This window comes from Falco punctatus, assembly GCF_963210335.1.
Source record: "Falco punctatus genome assembly, chromosome: 7".
Taxonomy (NCBI): Eukaryota; Metazoa; Chordata; class Aves; order Falconiformes; family Falconidae; genus Falco; species Falco punctatus.
In genome coordinates this window covers 28,701,814-28,724,274 of record NC_137587.1, presented here as the reverse complement: position 1 = coordinate 28,724,274, position 22,461 = coordinate 28,701,814, and the positions used below count along the sequence as shown (strand labels likewise).

At 38.6% G+C, this 22,461-nt stretch overlaps 1 long non-coding RNA gene across 2 annotated transcripts in view; it reads left to right on the top strand.

The window, feature by feature from the left end:
• The first annotated feature begins 888 nt into the window (after positions 1–888).
• LOC308067626 overlaps positions 889–22,461 on the top strand; it is a 96,985-nt gene continuing 75,412 nt past the window's right edge. The window contains exons 1-2 of one of the 2 annotated variants that reach the window (XR_013929679.1): positions 889–15,569; positions 18,170–22,461. The exon at positions 18,170–22,461 is cut by the window's right edge and continues 13,842 nt beyond it. This is a non-coding gene — a long non-coding RNA (uncharacterized lncRNA). The other variant, XR_013929680.1, reaches the window with a different exon arrangement.

Here is a 22,461-nt window from a genome sequence, read left to right as displayed (position 1 = left end):
GTGATCGTGCTTTTTGCCATGCTTCTTCCTCTTATGGTCACTGCAGGCCAGCCAGCCTTCAACCTTCACATGCCCTTCTTTGTAAACAAGGTCCAGCTGAACACCTTGTTTACAATGTACATACCAACCCCATTAAGAAGGCAAGATGTGCAGTTTATTGTTCAAAGAAAACATCTAAAGTTGAAAGATTCCCCTCCCCTTACCCTAGTCCACCAGAAACTCTTCAGACCCCTTTATTCCAATTCTGTTGTAATTTCAGACCTCTGTGTGGTTCACAGGGCTGCTTAATGAATACATGTCACATAGGACATCAGTTAGCAAGGCAGAGATCACGTATATCTTCTGGCTGCTGTTACTAGAGTCATACTGAAAGGAGCTATTCTTTGGGGCTTTTAGTGCTCTCTGTGTGAGTGTATGAGAACTTTAATATTTATAAGTCATGTATACACCTGAAGTTACAATTTATGTCAAATCAACAATTAGAAGATAGGTAGATGAGAATTTTTAAAGTCATCTAAAAGCAGGGGAATGTGTATATTTTTTCAGAGCTTTTTTTCTGGGGAGTTTCAGGGCACATTGTCAGGCTGTACATAAAAGCTAACACTTGGCCATGGTTTTCTCAAGAAATTTCAGATAGGATAAATACCCCGTGTACCAAGGAGAAAAGCTAAAATGATGGAGCTGAGACAGATGTGCTGTATGTAATATGAGATGTGAGTGGGGAGGAACCTGTACCTGACAATACAGTTTGAACAATGGAAAGCAAGACAGCACACGATGAACTTCAAGGAGGTCCATCAACATGTCAAATTGTGTGCTTTGTGAAGCTAGTAAGTAAGTACTGTCTGAAATACTGTACTGAAGTACTGAAGTACTCTGAAAGGGAGTAAGTACTGTCTGAATAACTACTGAGTTTTTTCTGTGGTTCCCCCCTCCCCCCGCCCTCATTTCTGAAACAAATTTCTCCTGAGTGGCTGACTGAATGTTACTCAGTTTGAATGTCTCATTGATAAAGAAATTGTTCCAGGTATAGATAAGTGCTGCTTGCTCAAAATTATCAGCCAGGAGTATCAACTTCACAAGACTGGATAGGATGCAGTGCTTGCTGACAGTAATAGTAAATTAGGAATTGGAAAGTGAGTGTCTCTTTTGAAACTTCTTTTTACTGTATAAAGGAATGGAAGCCAGACAGACAAGTTTTTGTCTGATTCAGTCTTCAGATTGTATAATAAATAATAATAAAAAAAAAAAATTACCCCACCCTCCCGTAAATCTCTAGTAGAGGAATAAGAGGAGAAATCTAGGAACTAATTTAGAAATTAGTTTTTCAAGGATTTAATGATAAGGAATATGGAGGAGACAGACAGAAGTGATATCCATTGTCACAGTTTCTGGGATACCTCTGCCCAAGGTCCTGAAGGGCCAGCCATCAGGATGGGTAGGGTGTGTTGTGTTTCGTTTAACCGCTGTGAAGTTAAAAGGACACAGTTCTGCACAATAAACTTTCTGACAATCTTGGTCTAACCTGATACGCCTCTGTTGAGTAAGCACAAAATTTGTTCACAATTTCATTTATGAAGAATAACAAAACATGTTTGAGAGAGGCGCAGGAAAGACTGAGATATTGTGATATAGTTCCTTAAAATCTACAAAGCAAGCAGAAGAGAATTTGTGATGTACTTGATTTATTGATTTTAATCTACAGTGAATTGGCAGAACACTTTGGTCCTGCAGTGTATCTGTTAAAGAAAATATAATTGCAGAGAAGTATATGAAATAGATCACGGAAATGTTTCCTTCTGGTGTTTCTTCTTGGCAGATGTGCTAAATGGTCATTCCTTTTGTCAGATGGTTCTCGCACTGTAAAATGTGACCTGCTTTTTCTCTACTACATAAGCCAGGCAAGGTGTCCATGCACTAGCAGAAACAAAATAGGTGACCTTTCTGAAACACTGGAATTTATCAAGCTATTTAACTGGCACTTAATTTGTGTGTGCTGCAGACATTTGAATTGGCAGGTTTTGTGACTTCACACTTCTGTTTCTCCGCATAAAATATAATTTGTTGGAAATTAGCAGACAGTAAGAATTAATACTGGGGCTTTATTAATCTTTAAAGTGATGAGATCCAGGATTTTTTATAACTGGGGCAACTGTGGTATCTCTAGTTGAAGCCATTGCAAGCTAATTAGAATCACGCCAATAGTTCTGTAGAGGGCAATGGTTGTAATAAGGTAAATCATGGGAGTGGAACACTTCTAAACAATACCATTAGGGTTCTTCTAACAGGAGCCAGTTAATGATATGGAAAAAGGACAAAAATAGATGTTATGTTAGACTTAGAAAAGTCCAAAGCTGGCCTAAAAATAGCATACGCATTTGCATTGGGATACTGGGGACATAGTCCTCTTGCCATCTCCTCCCTTTCAGCAATATTTTACTGTTTTGAGACACTGATATAAATTTAATAAAGAAGCAGCTGTGGAAATAAAAAAAATATTACCCTGAATATATACTTTGGAGTTTCAATTGAGTGACCTAGCTGCTTTTTCTGTCTAACTCAATCCTGTTTCTTATTCATTAAAACTTTGGAATTTGTAGATGAATGAACATAGGCATAATAACTTAGAGGAGTTGGTTCATTTAAATTTCTAAATGGGATTGTATGTGTTGTTTACTGCCCTCTAAAGATCAAAAAAATCTAATAACACGAGTCTGAGTGATGACAAAATACTACGCTCGCATTGTTGAAGGCAGATATCCTTTAAAAAATATTCAAGGAAAAAATAATTAGCCCATGTCTAGGGACTGCTATGCAAACATACTTCAGTGAAAAATTACTTAGACATTCAACACGTTTTGAAAGGCTTTATCAAAGCATAATACAAAATTTTTTCAGAGCACTGACACATGCCAGAGGGCAGATTAATGAGAACTGGATAGCCAAGCCACCTGCCTGATTTCTGTACTGACAATTTGCTGGGGTTTTAAGAAATTGCTGAATGAGTCTGTAATTTTTCATTGCCAGAAGTACAGACTCTTAAGACTTTCATTGACTTCCTGTTCAATATAAAGGGTAACAAGAGAAAAGCAGACTTCGCTGCAGGGACACTTGTACCACTTCTGGCTGTAATATCAGTGTAGATGTCACATTGTCACCTGACATGGTAATTATGTGTATCTCAAGGGTGAGGCACTTGGTGTGCTGTAGAGTATTATGGTTCCATATTCACAGCTGCTTAGCTAGAGTCAGAAAGATTATTATAGAAAATAGCAATTAATTACAAAATTGATACATAGCATATCATGATCAAAACTGATATCTCTCACTAGTTTTCTGAGCTCTTAAATAATTAATAAAGCTACGCTGGTACACTAGTAAAACACTTCCTTTGCTGTGGCTTGTTGTATCATAATATATTCCGTTTCAAAGAAAAAAAAAAGTCTAAACGTCTTGCAGGTTTCAGTGATTCTTATTTCTCAACTTTTCAGAGTTGTCTCTGCTAAAATGCGATTAAAATGTTAATTTCCCTCCTAGAGAAGCACTGTGTTCCTGTTTTGCATTTACTCAGCTCTTCATGTTCAGTTGTTGATGGAAGGGTCCTTTTGCATCTCTCCTAATTATTGACTAATGCTAACTGGTCACAATCCATAGTAAAGAAAGATACCTCTCGTGCTGCTTGTCAGGTTATTAAAATCAGCCATCTTCAGTCCTGCTGCAGTCTGCAGGCTGTCTCAGTATCATCATCTGGCTGGCATGGTAAAAGGTTTGGCTGAGACAGAAGCTTTATCTGTGGTAGCTGGTCTTGGAAATGTTTTGACAAACTAGCGGCTAATGTCTGTCTACTACTACTGAGCGTTTATAGGGTTGTTACTCTATCAGGAATGGCAGTAGCTATCCGGGTCTCAGTCTAATTCATGTAGTGGTTATAAGGTGATAGAGATGAACAGACTTTTAAATAGAAATATTTGGGGACAGACAGCTGATGAAACCTTTCTGCTGCATAGTTAATGAGACTCCTTAGAGTATTTTATGGCAGTTTAAAGTACTGAGAATGACAAATACAAGAAATTTACCTTTAAATACGCTGGTTAGAGGTCTACTCCTCATTTCCTCAGTTTTACAGTTGTGATGGCTTGCTGAATATCCTGTATAGAATGATCTGAGGAGACTTATAACCTATGTCCTACTACACAAATCATCATATTGAAAAAAACCTGTAATTGGCACAAAGTGCTGTCGTAGACAGCTGTCTCAGTAGAGACTCTAGGAGGAAACGAAAAACTAAGATACCTTCTCAATTCAAGCTGCAGTTCTTCTGTGCATCTACATTATTGGCGTATTTCCATTTCCATATCTTTATTTTAAAGCACAAAGTCAGTGCTGTCAGTAGTTTACTCATATGCCAGGCTTGCAGATCATTTCCTGGAACCATTACTTCACCAACAATTTTGAATGGTCTTGTTTTTCTACTGGAGTTCCATTTATGTGTGATCCTCTCTGTGGAGTTTTCCTGCATGATACTTGTCATCTACCTTTTCTTTTACTACTGCTACCTTTGTTTTTTCAAAGAGTAGAAGATCCTATTGATCACAGTTGTTGAAAAAGGTTTGATTGGGGTGAAAATACTCAAATTGTTTACTAAAGACATCTCAGTGGCCAGAAATCAGGCAGATAATAGAAGTTGCCATCCCTTTGTAATTCAGTAGTACAGTGTGAAATCAGGGTATGACTCCCTACAAAAGGGGGAAATTCTATCTGGAAAAAGATTCAAACTCATGCAACCTTAGGTACAGAACTTTAGAAAAATGAAAAAAAATGAAAGCATTTAAACTCAAGTAGGTCATCACTGCCCACAATCTGGAATAAAGTGTGCCAAAGATTTTGTCTTCTAATTTAAGGACTATTTAGGTGTACCCCCATCTACAACTTCCAAAAAAGAACTGGCTTCCTTATCTCAACTTTCCAGAAAAGCTGGCATCTTTCATTCTTTAGGTGTAGGAGATGTATAATAGGTTTCATCCCAGGAAACCTGAATTTGAAGATTTTTTTTTTTAACTTTCTTTTCAGGATTGTCTGTGATTTGGTGCAACGGGGCTTTTTCCTCACTTTGCTACCTCTATTGAATTCATCACTTGCTGGGAAGCCATTCTGATTGAATACACTGTAGGGAATTCATACTGAATTATAGCACATTCATTCTCACCACAGAGCAGGGTAAGAAGCTTCCGTCATGCAGACCAAATCCATCATACCAGAACAATTAATCTGGCTTGCTCCCACCAGTCTTCTTCTCAGAAGCCCCTCAGAGAACAAGAGTCAATGGGCTACAGGCATTGTGCTGGTAGTGTATTGCTTGTCACCCTGTTCCTCAGAAACCTTGCTCTCTGAGATCCTCCCGTCCCCATCACACAACTGACAGGTGATATGACAGCCATCCTACAACTGCAGTTCAGGTGATAGGTGTAGATTTGGCTATGTGAGAAGACTGGTTGTCAAGCTGTGATGTAGGAACACTGATATGTTCCTGTTACATGATCAACATAGCATATTCTTCATTATTTGATACACTGATATTTTTAGCATAATTGTGGTGTAACTTCACCTGTGTAAGAGGGGATGGATGAGGAGATCTGGCCCCAGGTGCTTCTGTCAAAGCCTTTGTGGCTTGCTTGCTCCAAAAATAATTCACCTTGTTGTAGAATATAAGGTCAGCAGAAACTGTTTTCTTCCCGTATTTACTAGGAGATCTGAAGAATGTGGCTTACAGGGAGCAAATTTATTACTGTTCCTCTCAGCTCAGCCAGAGAAATTGCATGTAGTTCAGTTCTTGCCTACAGAGCTTGTCTCAGGTCAATGCATACACAAATTAAAATTCCCAAATGTGACAGATGGTATTTGTTTTGCATGCGTGTTCTCAGTTGCATGCTGTGTCCCTTCAAGAATTAGATGCAAAAGGGGAGCCCTTGGAAAGAACAGCAGGGGGTGGGTGCAGCTTTGGGGAGCTATGGAGCCTGTTTGGGGGAGAATGTTCCAGGGCTGGCAGGAGAGTCACTGTGCAGCCTGGGAGGCTGCAGCCTACAGGGACAGAGGCCACTCAGAGGAGCAGTCATCAGGACCCAGAGATAATGGAATGAACTTCCTTGGGATCAGAGGAGACTGGCAAAGTTTGATGCAGTTCAGAAAGCTACTGAGCTATCCAAAGCTGTGCCTGCAAGCATGGAGCTGTCTCAAAGGACACAAGGAGCAGAGGGGAGAGTTTATGAAACTGTTCCGGTTTCATTTTGTTTAATGTGGTCACTTTGAATTCTTTGCACTTTAAAAGCTGGATTACTAATGTTTTTCTATATAACCTGTCCCTTCTTCAGTTTAAAAGTCTTTTGTCTTCTTATGTTGCAGATCATCTTATGTTACAGATGGCAGATCCAGATCAAATCTCTAACCAGTACTAGCTTCCTACAAATCAATCATTTCTGGGTGTTTCTTATTTGTATAGTTCCTGTCCTGTAAAGGACACCCTCAGCTGAGCTTTGGTATGTCTTTCTGTTGGTTTTGGCAGGATGGTGGAACTAAGAATAACTTCCTGAAAGTGAAACCTTTGCTCTGCAGCTCCTGCTATCTTAGTGCTTCCTTCTACACCAATACCATGTCTGGTTTCAATGAGTTACAGAAAATGCATATTTTTTTCTTCTTCTGGCCTCTGTATTTTTCTTAGCTACTCTTCTGCTTATGTGCTTAAGTCTCTAAAGCATTTGATGACTCAGTTTATTTGAAATATGAGGTTCTTCATGGTGCAAGTAGGAAGAGACCTAAGCAATATAGTTGACTTTGACTTGATTGTGGGCAGCGGGGTTCTTCCTGTGCTTCACAAAATCTGCTAGGATGCGTGGATTGTGAGAGGAAATGGAGTCCAATGTCTTGGGGGTAGATTTCTCAACCATGTGTGGGACTCAAGAAGTATTTATATTGTCACTTAGGACTAAGATTGATTTTTTTTTTTATTATTATTTTTCCCAGCTCATTCCGATTCTTTCTGCTAAGCTCTGGGGTTTTTTTCATACCCACTCGTAGCGTTCACAGACTTGCACAATCACACACAAGTGAGACAATCTGCATGAAAAACTAATAGTAGTTTTTTAGACCACGACATTATTTAGGACTTTTTAGGGAATGTGATTTAGTCACTTGTTATGCAGAAGTGCATCTTATCAGCAGGTGCCCTTGCCATGTTCAGCAAATGATACTTCTATTCTTTCACTGGCAGGTGGTCTCAGAACTACAAGTGTTCAACACATCTGGCCCTAGTGCTTGGGGACCGCATCAGCATAAGGACTGCCATTTCTAATTACTAGCAAATCAGAAAGTGCAGCAGGAGGATCCTTCCAGTCCTGACTTACTTTTGAGTTATGTGCTACTCCTGAGCTGTAGCAATGTGTAATTAGCCAGACGGTGTTTGTTCTCTGCAAAGCTGCCTTCATAGAACCTTTCAAAAAAGGCTCTGCCTCATATTTAAGTATATTCTTACTGGGCTTTTTTCATCAAAAGGAAATATGGCAGGAAGATAAAGAAGTAGAGCTATAAAATACCCAGATAAGGAGACAAAAGACAGTGAGTAAATCATCAGTGTTGCTTGTTGATTCAGACAGGCAGGACAATAGCAAGAGACTGTGTTTTACAGTCATTGTCAGTCTTAGGGTTGAAAAAACGTAAGCCAGGGGTATAAAAGGCACATCCAAACATTAGACCATAATTTCCAATGTGAGAAGGACCTGGAAGACATTCTGAGGACTTGACTACTATCCTTGTCCATCATGGCCAGATGACTTAGTACTTGTGAATATATCAATATGAAAGAATGATCATAAAAGAATGAATGAGTTAAATTCACGAGAGGACTGTAAATGAAATTATTTTTGCGTGAAATAAAATTCCCCTTCCTTCTTTTTATGGTCTGTCACTGAGTTTAATCACCACACTTGTGCAACATCAGCACCGTAAGTTAAATGCAGTAACATGTAACCATTTTTACATCATATTAGTGATCTTATGACATTTAGAGGAGGCAGGAGAAACAGCTCAAAATATTTGAATATTGAGTAAGTATAATTCAAAGCTTAAGAATGAGAAGCAGGAAAACAGCATTATTATTCCTTTCCTTGATATGTCAGTAGGTGGGTAAGCAGGTTCTGTCACTATTAATTCAATATTAAAAATATATATTCTGTTGAGAGGTGGCTGCTCTTATTAACAGCAGTTACAGTTTATGAAGTTCATTTCTGAGGAGAAGCAATGTTACATTTCCAAAAGTGCATTGCTTATGATTATGTGCATTGTTTGTGTAGTATTTAATTCTCAGTGCTCCATTTCTCAGTTTGAACATAGTCTTAGCCTGTAGTGTCAAATCCACAGTTCTCAGTTTGCTTTTGGGTCAAATACTAGCATAAAGTAGATCTGTTCAGCCACAGCTTTAGAATGTTCTCACTGCTTGGCATTCATTGAGGCTCTAATTTCATGTTATTTGCATGCAGAAAAGGAGACGTGTCTGCATTCACACACTGAAGCAAGAAAGAGAAGTGGGATCATGAACTGGGAAACACAAGGGTGTTACATCTTGACCGCTGCCCTAGGCTGATGAATTTCCCCTAAGCACTGTGGAAAGGACACTATTGTGGTGCTCAGTACTGGTCTATGAAATGCCATTTGATCTTTACAATGTCACAAACCCCTCTGTGGCAATAGGAATTTTACCTGCTATGAGCCATTAATACTGAGGTCACCATCTGCTTGTTTCTGTTTCTGGGTGAAAGCAAGGACTATCTTTTTTCACAAGGTGGATCTGTAGCCAACATTTGGGTTTTTAATATCTTTATTAAAGGAAGAGAAAGAACCTGCATCAAAGGAATAGTTACCCTAGAGGCTTTGTGCCCGTTAGTGACACAGGAAAGGTTGTCAGACTGCAATCCTGAAACCAATAGTGGGAGTTCGTAGCCTTTGTAAAGGTGACAGCCCAAACTCTTCCTCTGTACAGCTCTGTGAATGTGCTGATGTGGTTTTATGCAGAAAAGCATTGCCTTCAAAATATTAGTCACTGGCACTTCATGTAGTACCTTCTACAACACAAAGCATAATGCTGCTTTCTGATACAGTGTATCTGAGTCTTCTCTGTATGGCCATTAGCACTCTCCTTGCAGACGTTTAAAACATAACCATTTTTATTTTCTAATGTTGCATCTTGTTTGTGCAGGAACACTAACTATAAAAGATGCAAAGCAATTGAGAATGAGTTTGTCTAAGTCAAAATGTCAGTGACTGTCATCATCTTGGAGAGACATGCAGTCTCCACTTAAAGCATCATTAGCCTTCAACTAAATCCAGGACCAAACCATCATGAAATAGGTATTAACAGGAAGCTTGCAAAATGAAATGCTGGACAGTCCTGCTACTTTTTCCAGGAAGAAATTAGCAAAATTGTACCTTGTAGCACAAACCAATATGATTAAACAAACTATATACTGTTTCGTTGTTGCAGTGTACTTGTAGCAATTATGTTACTTAACCATCCAATAAGAAATTGTTATATTAATTTTATAAGTTTAACTGTGTTTTGGTTTTTTTAAACCAACTGCTGAGGTTTTATTGTATTAAAAATATTTGAGAAGTTTGAAACATTTGCTTCCTACAGAATCTGCAATTTCTCATTTTCTTTTTGATGTTTGCCATCATATTACTGAAGAGGATAAACTGGGAACAGAAACATGTTCCCTATTACAAGGGCCATTCTAAGTCTAAGAAAAAGGATGGGTGTTGAAGGGAAGGAGGTTCAGGAGATGAAAATAATGTAGTAGGCTACATAAGAATTAGTAGCTAAATTCAAGTTAAGATTTCTATGGCATAAAAAAGAAAAAAAATTAAGAGAAGATTTTGCAAACATTTAAAAAAACCCCTCAAATATTAGAGGAAATGTGAAAGGAAGTATAAAAAATAGTTGGCATCATTAAGTAGTTGTTAATCTTTTAATGATGAATAAATGATTGCAGAATCACAGAATGGTTGGAAGGGACCTCTGGAGATCATCTAGTTCAACCCCCTGCTAAAGCAGGTTCTCCTAGAGCAGGCTGCACATTATCGCATCCAGGCAGGTTTTGAACATCTCCAGAAAAGGAGGCTCCATCTAGTTACAAGTAAGAGTCATTAACAGAGTTATGGCTGATACTAGGGTTAAGATAGGTGGGGAGTAATTTTCAGGTACCATGGAATATGGCCACAAGTTCTTAGTAAAAGGAGAATGTCCAAAGTACCAATGCACACCATGGCTTTTGTACCTCCATTTGGGAGCACAGAGAAAGGTCAATTTGTTACCTCTATAGGCTGTGTTGGGTAGAGGACTGACACTACTGATGTGCTCTGTAACTAGGATCCACGAAGTGTGCTGCTTTGCTTTTCTGACTCCACCTTATCACTGTACAGCACAGTTCTGGCAGCTAATAGGACTCAAACTATGATCTTTATTTTTAATCAAAACAGCTTTTGCCTTTTTTTTTTTTTTTTTAACAGAGGATCCTAGCTAGTAGATGTGTAAAGAGCCATAGCAGATCCCCATTACTTCTGTTTTTTCATTTGGAAGCACAGGTGTGTTTCATGTATATGAAAAGGTAGTTCAGTGCATTGTTCAAGCTATTTTTCACATGCATTTAGCAGGACTAGGCTTATCAAGTAATAATGTACACTTTATTGGTAAACTGAGCACTTTTAATATAGGTAGTGAGACACAGTAAGCATGCAGGTCCCTCATACAGTTTTTCTTACTGCTTTCCACATTAGATCAGCAGCATAAATTCTTCTTTCTTTTCTGTTGTAGTGGAATGTTTAATATAAGTCTGAGCACTGCTTCGAGATGCATTTTGCATGAAGGATCTTTCACAGAGTAACATTGTTGTATTTTTACACTGTCAGGTCTAAGAAACAAATGGACAACCAGGAGATATAACACAGAGGTTGCTTGAGGTGAAAGCTGAATAAAGTAAATAGCAGATCTAGTGTTCAATTACTTGGATTAAACAAACACTGGATGCCTGGGACAAAAACTGGGGAAGTCCATTTTCTTTTGACTGATGAGAGTTGCACTGCTAGTTTTAACCTAATCTTTCCTACTGCAGTTTCTGTTTGTTTTAAGAACTGTCTAATTGAGGTTTTAATGTGTCCCCTACTCCTTTTCAGATGAATGTTTATTGGCTTGTTACAGCAATTTTACAGGTAAAAACATTGTTGGGGATTATTCATTATTTTCTATCATGTTCTAAAACTGCTTAAATGATCAACAAAGAATTTTAATATTTCAGCTGACATTTAGCTTTTGAATGATTTCATGAAACAGCCAAACATTTCTTCTAATGACTTGTCTGGGAATCCCAGATAAATAATGTCAGGGATGAAATACATTATTCTGTGTAGTCTGTTTGCTTATTTGTTTAGACAGATAAAACTGAGTAGTTTAAACAATATGCATCACTGTAGAACCAATATTCCACCAAATCTGACTATTTTACTGCTTTCTAGATGTCATTTTCAGAAATTTAGTACCTGTCATTGCTAGCTGGGGTGAAAGAGAAAGGTTTTCAGTGGTATCAGACAGAACTACATTATGCCTTTTGTGCCAACAGAAATTCCGTTTAAGATGAATGTGACCAGTACATCTCAGTTTTGTGACTGGCTGGAAAGCAGGGCTGTTCCCAAGTTAAGCTAGAGCAGTTGGGGCTCCTTGTATAAAAGTTGGGTTCTTGTTTTTCTGCCAAGTCCCACCTGTCCCCAGGAGGTGGAGTACCATCAGAGAGAGCAGTACAAGTCATCAGTACTTGTAACATCTCTACATTGCACTGTACTCCTCTCAAACACAGGACTGTAGATGATGGGAAAATTAAGCCTCTGTTGTATATTCTTACTTGATGTCTCTGAGAAGTCAGATGATGGCTTTTCACACTTCGCTGTCTTTTTATGCTATGTGTATCACCTTGTGACCATATGGCTGACAAGAACTTCTGATAGCAGTAGTAGTAATGATAGTAGTAGTATTAATGATAGTAACATTTTTCTATTTCACAGAATGGTTGAGGTTGGAAGGAGACCTCTGGATATCACCTGATCCAATCCCCCTACTCAAGCAGGGCCACCTAAAGGCAGTTGCTTGGGAACAAGTCTAGAAGACTTTTGAATATCTCCAAGGATGGTGACTCCACAACCTCTCTTGGTAACCTGTGCCAGAGCTTGGTCACCTCCACAGTAAAAAAGTGTTTCATGATGTTCAGACATAACCTCCTGTGTTACAGTTTGTGCACATTGCTTCCTGTTCAGTGGGCACCATTGAAAAGAGCCTGAGTTCATCTGCTTTGCACCCTCACTTGAGGTATTTATATAGATTGATGACACCCCCTTGAGCCTTGTCTTCTCTAAGCTAAACAGTCCTAGATGTCTCAGTTTGATCTGGTAGGAGAGATGTTCCAGTTCCTTAATCATCTTTGTGGCCCTTTGTTGGACTCTCTGCAGTATGTTCCTGTCCTTCTTGTACTGCAGAACACCGAACTGGACACAGTACTCCAGGTGTGACCTCACCAGTGTCAAGTAGAAGTGATCACCTACCTCAACCTGATGGCAATACTTTATCTAATGCAGTCCAAGGTACCATTAGCCACCTTTGCTGCAAGGGCACATTGCTGGCTCATGTTCAACTTGGTGTCCACCACGACACCCAGGTCCTTTTCTGCAAAATTCTTTTCCAGCTGGGTGGCTCCCAGCACGGACTGGTGCCTAGGATTGTTCCTCCCTAGGTGCAGGACATGGTAATTCTCCTTGTTGAACTTCATGAGGTTCCTGTCAGCTCATTTCTCCAGCTGATCAAGGTCCCTCTGAATAGCAGCGCAATCCTCTGGCTTATCAGCCACTCATCCCAGTTTTGTGCCATCAGTGAACTTGCTGAGGGTGCACTCTGCCCCATCATCCAGACCATTAATGAAGATGTCGAAGTGTTTTGGACCCAGTATTGACCCTTGGGCTGCACCACTAGTTACTGGCCTTGAACTCAACTTTGTGCCACTGATCACTGCTCTCTGGGCCCTGCCATTCAGGCAGTTTTCAATTCACCTCAGTTTGCTTCTGATTTTCTTCATACTGAGTATGGTTTATTACTCAAATATAAGAGGAGCAGAAACAATGATATATCAAGAGAAACATTTTGGTCTTAATATATTAAATTTTAGTCTTTTAGTGGTTGGGTAATATAAATGAATGTTCAGATCTGTCACTTCATCTTTTTGTGCAAATTCCTGTAAGAGTTTTCTTTTAGATAACTTCTGGTAGGTTTTAAAATAGTATTGCTTTATATTTAATTTTCTTTCTTCACCTGACTACTTTGCTACTAAGTAGTGTTAAATTTAGTTACCTTTTTTGTTTGCTGAAGGAATATGGGAAGTACTTATAGACACCCATGCTGATACTTTCACTACAGCCTGCAGAGATGAGAAGGTAAGCTTCTGCTACTCATTCTGTTCTTCGTTCTCTAGCAGTTCATGCTAGGTATGGATAACTGGGCATTTTAAGATGTCCCCAAACATTGAATTTTGAAATTTAGAAATTATGAGAAGACAGTTCTCTTCAGCAATAAGTTGTGTTCAGAATAGTGTCCTCTTGCTTATTCCAGAAGTATTGGACTAACTCCTGTACTTGTTGGTGGATTTCATCTGAATATTCAGCTTTCTGCATCAAGATGAAATTACATAGTGTGAACTAACTTGTAATACTAAAGTGTTACTATGAGCTTTGCTGAACAAAATCTAGAACCACCAACATCCTGTATCTGTGCTTTCAAATTAACAGAGAATGTTGATGATTGAATTCTAGTAGCGTAATTTTTAGTCTACTCACATGAATAAAAAATTACACAAACCATCTCTAAAATAGGAACGTGATTTGGTCTTTGGAGGAGATAAGGGAATAGCTGTGTACTTTTATTTTGTTCCTAAACATTTCATTTTCAGTGTCCCTTTTACAGATGAAATGCTTTTGTGACAGGTATTGTCAAATACTGAGAGAACACCTTTTTTTTTTTTTTTTTCTGAGAAGTTGCTTTTATTTTTATTTATTTCCTCCCACCCCCAGTATTTCTGGCCAGAGCGCAGAAGAGCTTGCTTTGCATGGCCAATCACAAAAATCCAGGATTCATTAAAATATCAAGGTTTCTGAGGGCACCATAAACCCTTTGAATCTTTTGAGTTTTGTCTAAAATTTATAATATATCTCAGTCATTAGATTGTGCGGGGTGTCAATGGAAATATCACAATTAAGATGACAATACTTATTTTTAAACCAGCCTTTTGTCAACACAAACCCCCTAAGAGCTGCTCATTTTGCTTGTCGGCTGTCATGCCTCTTTTCCCAGGAGAAAACATCCTGGGCTGGTTGCGTTGTGCTGTGACACTGACAGCCTTTTGCTGCAGGGAATCTTCACATATTTTCCCCAGGTAAAGAGACAGCAATATGATGTCATTTTAGCTGTTTTGGGGAACAGATGCAAGTAAGAAAGGCAAACGCAAAAAGTGGAACTGTGGGGCTCACAGGATTAACAAGTAGCTGTGAGGTGCCTGTATTCTGTTCCTACCTCTGTCATAGTCTCGTGCTGTTGTAAACTAGTAGAATTAACCTTGCTCCGTGACTGCAGCACCATTTGTAAAGTGGAAATGATAATGCTTAGTACCACAAAGGGGCAGTGTAATTCTTTGCTAATTAATATTTATAAAGTGCCACATTCTCCATTGCTCTGCACCTTTGCAGTCATTTACATCTGTGCAAAATGAAGACAAAGTGGCTGAAAAGTGCTGCAGTATTTTATACCTACTCTGTGCCAGTGTGAAGAGCTGTACAAGCATTACAGTGCTGGAGAATCTGTCTGAAGTAATTTTCAAGATACTTTTGCCTATAGGCATAGACCTACTAATTCAGGAGTGAAAGCACTGATAATAGATCCACAGTTCCCCTTCTTAGAATATGGCACACAAAAAAAGTTACTGTGGTGTTAGTTAAGGTACAAACTTGGCGGGACACTACTTCACAGCAAGCTGCTTGTTCTTAGATCCTAATATAGCTGTGAAGAATCTGCTAGTGAAAGAGGATCAAAGTGTATTTTATTTACTATGCAAATGTAAAAATTAATACCCTAGCTTAACTTTGCAATAACTATTTCATACCTTCAAATATTTTGATAAGCTTAATGATCACATATTTTTATGTCTCTTGCTGCAATATCGTAGCAAGTGTTTTAGGGGTGGTAAGGAACACAGGAGATCAGTGACCCAAAGGAAGTCAAAACTTTTGGGGTTTGGTCCTTTACCTGCTTTCTTCTCTTTGTGAGAGAAGCTTTTGGATGTGAGCATACCAGTAATGTTTCCTTTTGGAGTTCTTCCAGGTGTCCCTGACAGGTGAATAGAATCACTACTCTGTCCTGATTCTTGGTTAGGCTGCCTGGAAGACAGCAAGACATACTGCCATCTTAATTAATTGATGAAAACGAACACAGAGAACAGGTAACAAAATCATCAAGTTAGCACAGTATGAAGATGTGTTTTTTGTCATATGGCAAGAAGATCTTTGCAGACCCCTTTTGGCAGGTTGGTACTGATCAATGCCTGTTCACCATGCCTAGCCCAGCTTTTCTTGCAACTAAAGAGAAAACGTCTTTTGAAATCTTACTATATGACATATTCTAGGCTATGAGGTAATGAATAAGGAGTGTCAGTAGTTTTGGAATTAGGAAAAGGAAATTTATTACTTACTAGGTTGTGCACCTAGTGCTCTCATAGGCTGAAGGCAGAAGGTGATTGCAGCTTTATTCCTGCTCAGTTCAGGTTTCATTTGAAAAATTATGGAAATAAGAAATTTTGTTCACTTTGTCTGCTTGTTCTCAACACTTTGCTTTGCATGCAGCAGTGGCCAGTATCAAGTATGTGTTAATCACAAAATTGCTTTAGTGCATTTTTTTTTTTTAATTGCCTCTTCGATTATGGGCCTGTCACCAAAAGCCTAGCTGTTCGGGATACTTTCTGATTAATCATGCTCTTCTCATCAGACACTTCACTTGTAGAGTATCAGATAATGATCCTTCTCACTGAGAGTTAAAAGTTTCCCAATAAATAGAAACTGTGACTGTTGGGAACTCCAGACAGCGTGGTATCCATTAATTAAAGTGATGGGAAACTATTCCATCTGCGGCTTGTCTCTAGAAGATTAGCACATTAAAATATTCACTCTCTATGATTCCAAGCAAAAAAATTAGGGTAAGAGAAACACCGGATGAGGTGATAGGAAGTAAGCGTGAGCATGATCAGGAAGTATGAGCCAGTATTAAATGAATGCCCTACCTTGCAGGCTCTATGATGATCCTCCATCTGCTGTTACTGCACAAACAGAAATGTGTTTTCTTTTGACATCTGTTTGTGTTTATGTTTGCTCATAGAAAGCATCATGTAACTGAAATAATCCAACTTGTCCTGTCATAAATCCAGGGACAGAGAGGCCTCCACCCTATTCGGTCTGTTAGCCACTGTAATGTGTTCTGTAGTTCCTGGTCCACATTGTAGCTCAGGAAACAGGAGTTCTACTGTTGCCCTGTGGAGAGTCCTCTACAATCTGATACTGTGGGTAATAGGCATTTTTTATTACAGATGAAAATGGACCAGCTAGACAATAGCTTTTGATATCTTTTAGTATGAAAAGTAAAACAGGTTCCAGAAGGCAAAACTGGATAAATTCAGGAGGCAGGAGGGACAGAGCTAAAATCTGCTTTTGGGCCTTGTCTGCTACATAAATATTTTGAAGATTTAAATCTTTGTGTTGTATGCCCCCCTTGATATTTACCATCTGCTGGAACGTTTCCTTGTTCTCTAAGGCTGCAAGATGTAGAGGCATAAAATAATCTGAGACTGCTGTTTTCAATGATGTGGTGATGGGTGCATCGTGGATGGATAAGTCAGTAATCAGTAAAAAAAAATATTTTACATATTATGTGTGTGTGTGCATATATATATATGGTCGTGCTTTGGTAAGGTTTTTTAGGTCTTGGGCAAAGTGAGATTTATCTAATCGAAATATAAGGGTTTATCCTAGTAACCAAGTTATTGTGGTTTACCAAGTTACTGCATAATGCCTGACTTGCAGTATTGTTTATGATTTACCAAATTGCCACACAGATCCTGACTTGTACTATTGTTTATGAGTTCACTCTTAGCCCATGGCAATCATAAAGCAAATTTGATTTAGTTTAGTCAGCAATGAAGGAATCCTAAACCGAATCAGACTTCCGCATATTGAGATCAAAATAAAGGTAATTACTCACAGTGTGGTTCAGTTGAGTTGTGGTGACCTGTTAGACCACAGCAAGGTGACTGTATACATTATTCCTTACTCTGCTCTAAGGTGCAGACCACACAGAGAACAGAGAAGTGATGAACACAATAGCTGATAAAAGGCTCCTGAATTTCAGGACACTGTCGTTTGGTCTCTGCTTTTCTACTGACTTGAAACATGACACTGAAAAAATCATTACAGACTCCACACTTTACCTTCTTCAAATGTTGGCGGTGGATAATAATTCTCAGCTACTCTTGTAAGACATTTTTATATTCTCTGATTAAAGGTTGAATTTAAAGGTATAGCCTTCCATAAAGACAAATTAGGTCAGGCTTTGTTATGTAGCAGATTTTTTATGAATAGGACCCTTAACTGAGAAAAATCCTCTATGTTATCAAGTAGCTGACTAAACATAAAATGCTTTTTAAGTGCAGCTAAAACCAGGTATTCCTTTAATCAGATGAGTGAAAATTGTTCAGGAGGGTGAAACTGAGTCCTGAATGTCCAGTGTGCGTGAGACTTACTTAACTCTGTTGAGATTTACTTTTTGCAGCACAGTGGCTTCCTGAAAGCACAGGGAATCATTCCATGCGTGTTTCCTTGACCAGAGTTAAAGTTCACGGGGTGGAACCTGTTCTGCTTTAGACATGATGTTAACCCCAGTCAGAGCTAATATTCCTTTGCACTAAGCTAGGTAACAGGACTGTCGTGCACAAATGCTTACCTCCTTTCTGGGGGAGCTGGAAATCACACGAGTGATTTGTTTCTGTTCTCACAGGGCACACAGGAGGAAAGATGGCCTGTTTCTTTAAATGTACATCCCCTAACATGTTTTCCTGAGAGGAGGAATTCTACAGATCTATGCCTGGCAATTTGAGCAGAAAATGGTAGTTCTGTAATAAGTCTTACGTTCTTTGGGAGGTGGTTGCACAATCTCATGATGACTGCTAAAAAGCCTCTGACTTCTCCACGGCTGAAAATTTCTGTTTGGTAGTGAGCATTTGTGTGTGTGGGCTGTTGGCCCTGGACTTTCTCTGGTACATGGCAACATCTAGCATGGTCCCTGAGCACCTTACAGGTAGGAACAGAGACTTTGAACATGGCTGTCATGTGGAGCTAGGAGAGACAGTGAGTCAGATGTATCTGTGGAATAAGTTTGTAATTTTCTGAAATGGAAAGGAGCAAGAAAATGAAAACTCAGGGACAAAGGTTTAATTTAGGAGTTATCGTTGGAAGCAGCATTAATTTAAACAAATATATTCTCCCTTAAATATTTGCAAGTTTCAATCCAATGATTGTAAGTTGGAATTTACTGTTTAAATTACACTAACAAATTTTAATTCCTTTTATGCTAATTCATTAAAGTTAAAGTCTTTATATGTAAAATTGCCATTAAGTTTAATCTGAAACTCAGCCTTAACAAAATCATCGCTTAGCAAGTCTCTGCAGTCTGCCCACATTTGTTGAAACAAGGAAAATACCATTTCAGCTGCTACATTTGAGGTAGGAATGGACTGAGTAAGTTTCTGAAACTTTAAGAGAGAGAACTAAGAATTGGATGTAGAACTACATTAGTTCCTACAAGCCTCTTGAGGAACATTCAGGCTCATTACTAAGTCTCTCAGTATCCCACAATGAGCTGCTTCAGGGAGTTAAACTCATTAGGAACAAATCAAAGAGTTCAGATTTCCTTTTCAGAATATATCTTTTTTACAAACAGTGGATTGGATGATCAGTGCTGGCAAGTGGGAGTGAAAGGAGGACATGACTGAGAGTGAAGGAGACACGGTTCCTCTTAGCAGTAATCCTAAATTTGATTGCCTCAGTCATATCATAAACCCACCAGCAGCCAAATGAAGTTACTGTGATTTTATTCACTGAAGTCAAAGAGTGAAGTATTTCAAGCAAAGCGCACACTGGCAAATGAAATCTTTTTCAAGTTTTTCCCCTTTTAATAAGTTTTTTTAGATAAGAATTACACTTATGCCAAAATGTTGTCATCAAGCTTTTGTTTTAATTTACCTTTTAATCAGGTTATTATGTCATAAAGTTCCGCATGCATGGTTCAGCTTTCCATTGTTTTATTTCATACATTATTAAAAAAATTACTAGAAACATTCTAGTGAAACAGAACATTCAGTAAAAAAGCTGTTCCTGTCTTCAGCATAAAATGAGATTTGAAGGGACACAGTGTTGTATGATATTATATGTGTTTGTTAAAGGGAAGAACTGCTCATTTCAAATAGTTTAAACCAACTAGGATGGAACTGGTTTGTTGATTTATTAATGACATGTAGTTAAAAAGCAATTATTGAACTACACACTCAGGAGCTGTCTCAGCAATGCAACACAATATCAGGCACTTAAAAAATGTTAATGAACATCTGCAAATGCCAAAATACTCTTCTGTAGCTAATCCTAAAAGTTCTAATGCATCCTACCCATCCACTAGAATGGCTGGGTGCATGTGGGCTGTCTGGGTTACCGGCACATGTTGCTCATTGGGGCACGGAGGGTTCCCCTACGTACTCACCCCTCCTGTGGGAGCTGTGGTCCTCTATGTGGACCTGTGCCACTTGCTAGAATCCACTGGTGCACATGCTGGTGAGAAAACACCTCATGAGTTCATGTGTGCACACCCCATGTATGGGTCCCTCCTTGTTGCAGCCCATACTGACGGCCCGTGAGCTGCATGCCGGCTGCCCGTGGTGTCCGGGAGGCAGCTCTGGAAGGGGCCGGTGGTGCCAGGAGGGCAGTTTCTGGCAGCGACAGACAAGGTTTGACTGCTGCTGTATTCACTCCAGCGTATGTTTCATATGCTACAAGTGTTCCTGCTTCTATTATACTTCCTCCTTTGTTTCAAAAGTCTCTTTGTAATTCCTTAGTTATTTTTCTGGTTGATGCTTGTCTTCCTCTTTAACATGACCATATTTGATGGCCCTCATCTTCTTTAGCATGACCACTCTTGGGCACATGGCCTCCAGATAGTTTTGTGTGTTTGGTACATACACACGCATGCTCTATCTACATTTATATTTTAACAAGTGTTGTTATCCAAGCCATTTGCCAAGGTGGGCCATGCAGGCACCCCCACAGCACCCACATCTATTAAATGAGTATTTCTAATATCCTACGTATTTTATCGCATAGTCGTCTCTACTGTTGTGACCTGGTCAGTTTGCTCTTTATTCCATTGAGCAGGTCAACTAAATGTGTTTGCTGCTTATAAATTAACAAATGGTCACATACATAAAAGGCTTTGAGAACAGTGAATGTAGAATGAGATTAGTGTTAACCATTAGTATTTTTATTAATAACATGTTATATAATATTGTATGACAGAAGTGGAAAATGAGTGAAAAAAAGTCTTTTATGTGCAATCATTTTGAATTCTTTTATTTTCATTGCCTACTTCTATCAGGTAAGCGACATAAATAAGGATGCTATCCACATGTGTGAATTAACTGTCTCTGACTTAACTGTATATTGCTAGTTTATCAGAGGATAATATTTGATAATGAATGAATAAATGAAAAAATTCAAAGCTGTGCAGAAACTATTCACTACCAGAGATGAAACTTACCTTGGCTTCCACCCTTGGTGATGATTCTATTTGCATGTTTGATAATAACATTGCATTGGCGGCTTTTAGAAATTATCACGTGAACTAACTTAATTAGATGCATTTGCTATATCAAGGATTCCAGAAAGACTGTATTTTTGAAATTAAGTATGTATATGTGTCATGTATTAAATTGCTGTCACTGTGTACAGGTCAACCAAGGACCGGCATACACAGAATGTTTGAATCAGCTTGAAGATACTCAGTTTTCCTCACTGGCATTGTTTCCTTAAAAAAATCAGATTTTGTTAAAGTGTTTCAGCATTAATTATATTTTGATAGTTAAAATGGTACCAGAGATGAGAAGCTTCACAGCTGATACACCTGGGGGCACGGAGCCGGGCAGACCCACTTTGAAGATGAGTGTTCATGGAAGCACAGACAAGTTATTGAACCTATCTATGACTGTTTTTCTTGTAAGTAGTATACAAGGATACACTAAGCAGGATTTATGGACTGATTCCCAAATATTTCAGAGAGCATACCTCATGGATACTTCATTTTTTCTCTTTTTGCCCTTATCAGACCATTACTTTGTGTCAAAGTTTCTTGCTAATATTAGTGTGATGATCTATTAAATCTATTGAAGGGAGTAAGCAAACCCTTCTTCTGTGTTTAGGAACATGTAAGGGAGAGAGGCAGACTGCATATCTGCATTTGTACGAGGTACTACATGAGCTGATAGTCTAGAAGATCTCTTGCAGCCCTATGGTGCAGTCATCAGATTTCATTACCAAACAGATGATGGGAATTTCATAATTATAATTTATACAAAAATAATTAATAAAAAAGTGAGCAGTCAGAAGGGACAGCCTAACATCTAGAATCTTTCTACACCACAACAAAAAGGCAAACAATCATCCAATGTTCCAGAAATAGTAAATAATTAATCTTTGCATTTTTCTTTCATATTTTAATTCATTTTTTTAACATATGAATTGGTAATTGGTTTTTGAAAGTAGTGTTGTGTTTCCTATGAGGTTATGAAATTAATATCCTCATTGATAATAGCGGTTGAGTAAACCATATTCAACCTGGTGATTCACAATTGTTATTCTAACTCATAGGAGGGAAATGGAATGGTAATTGCTGTAGCTTAATTTTAAATTAAAAAGTCTTGGGAGCTCTACAGATTAGTACTTTCTTGCAGAAAGTTTGGATATGTTTTCTTTGGAACTCAAAAGGTGGTTAAAATCTTGACTCAGACCTGCCCTTGAGGATCAAAAAGTTTGATTCTCCTTGCTCCTATTTCCCCCCTGCTCCCTAACACTAGACTAGCTCCCAGGCATTCATTGAGCATCCTCACTGAGCTGCTTCACAGCAGTTTCCTCTGAGACTAATTATCTGTGGATAAGGTTCATTCCAAAAGTTACTATTACTCTTCTTTGAGGCTCTTTTCTCAAAATACTTCTACTTTTTTCCTCTTTTAACACCCTTTTTCTCAGTGT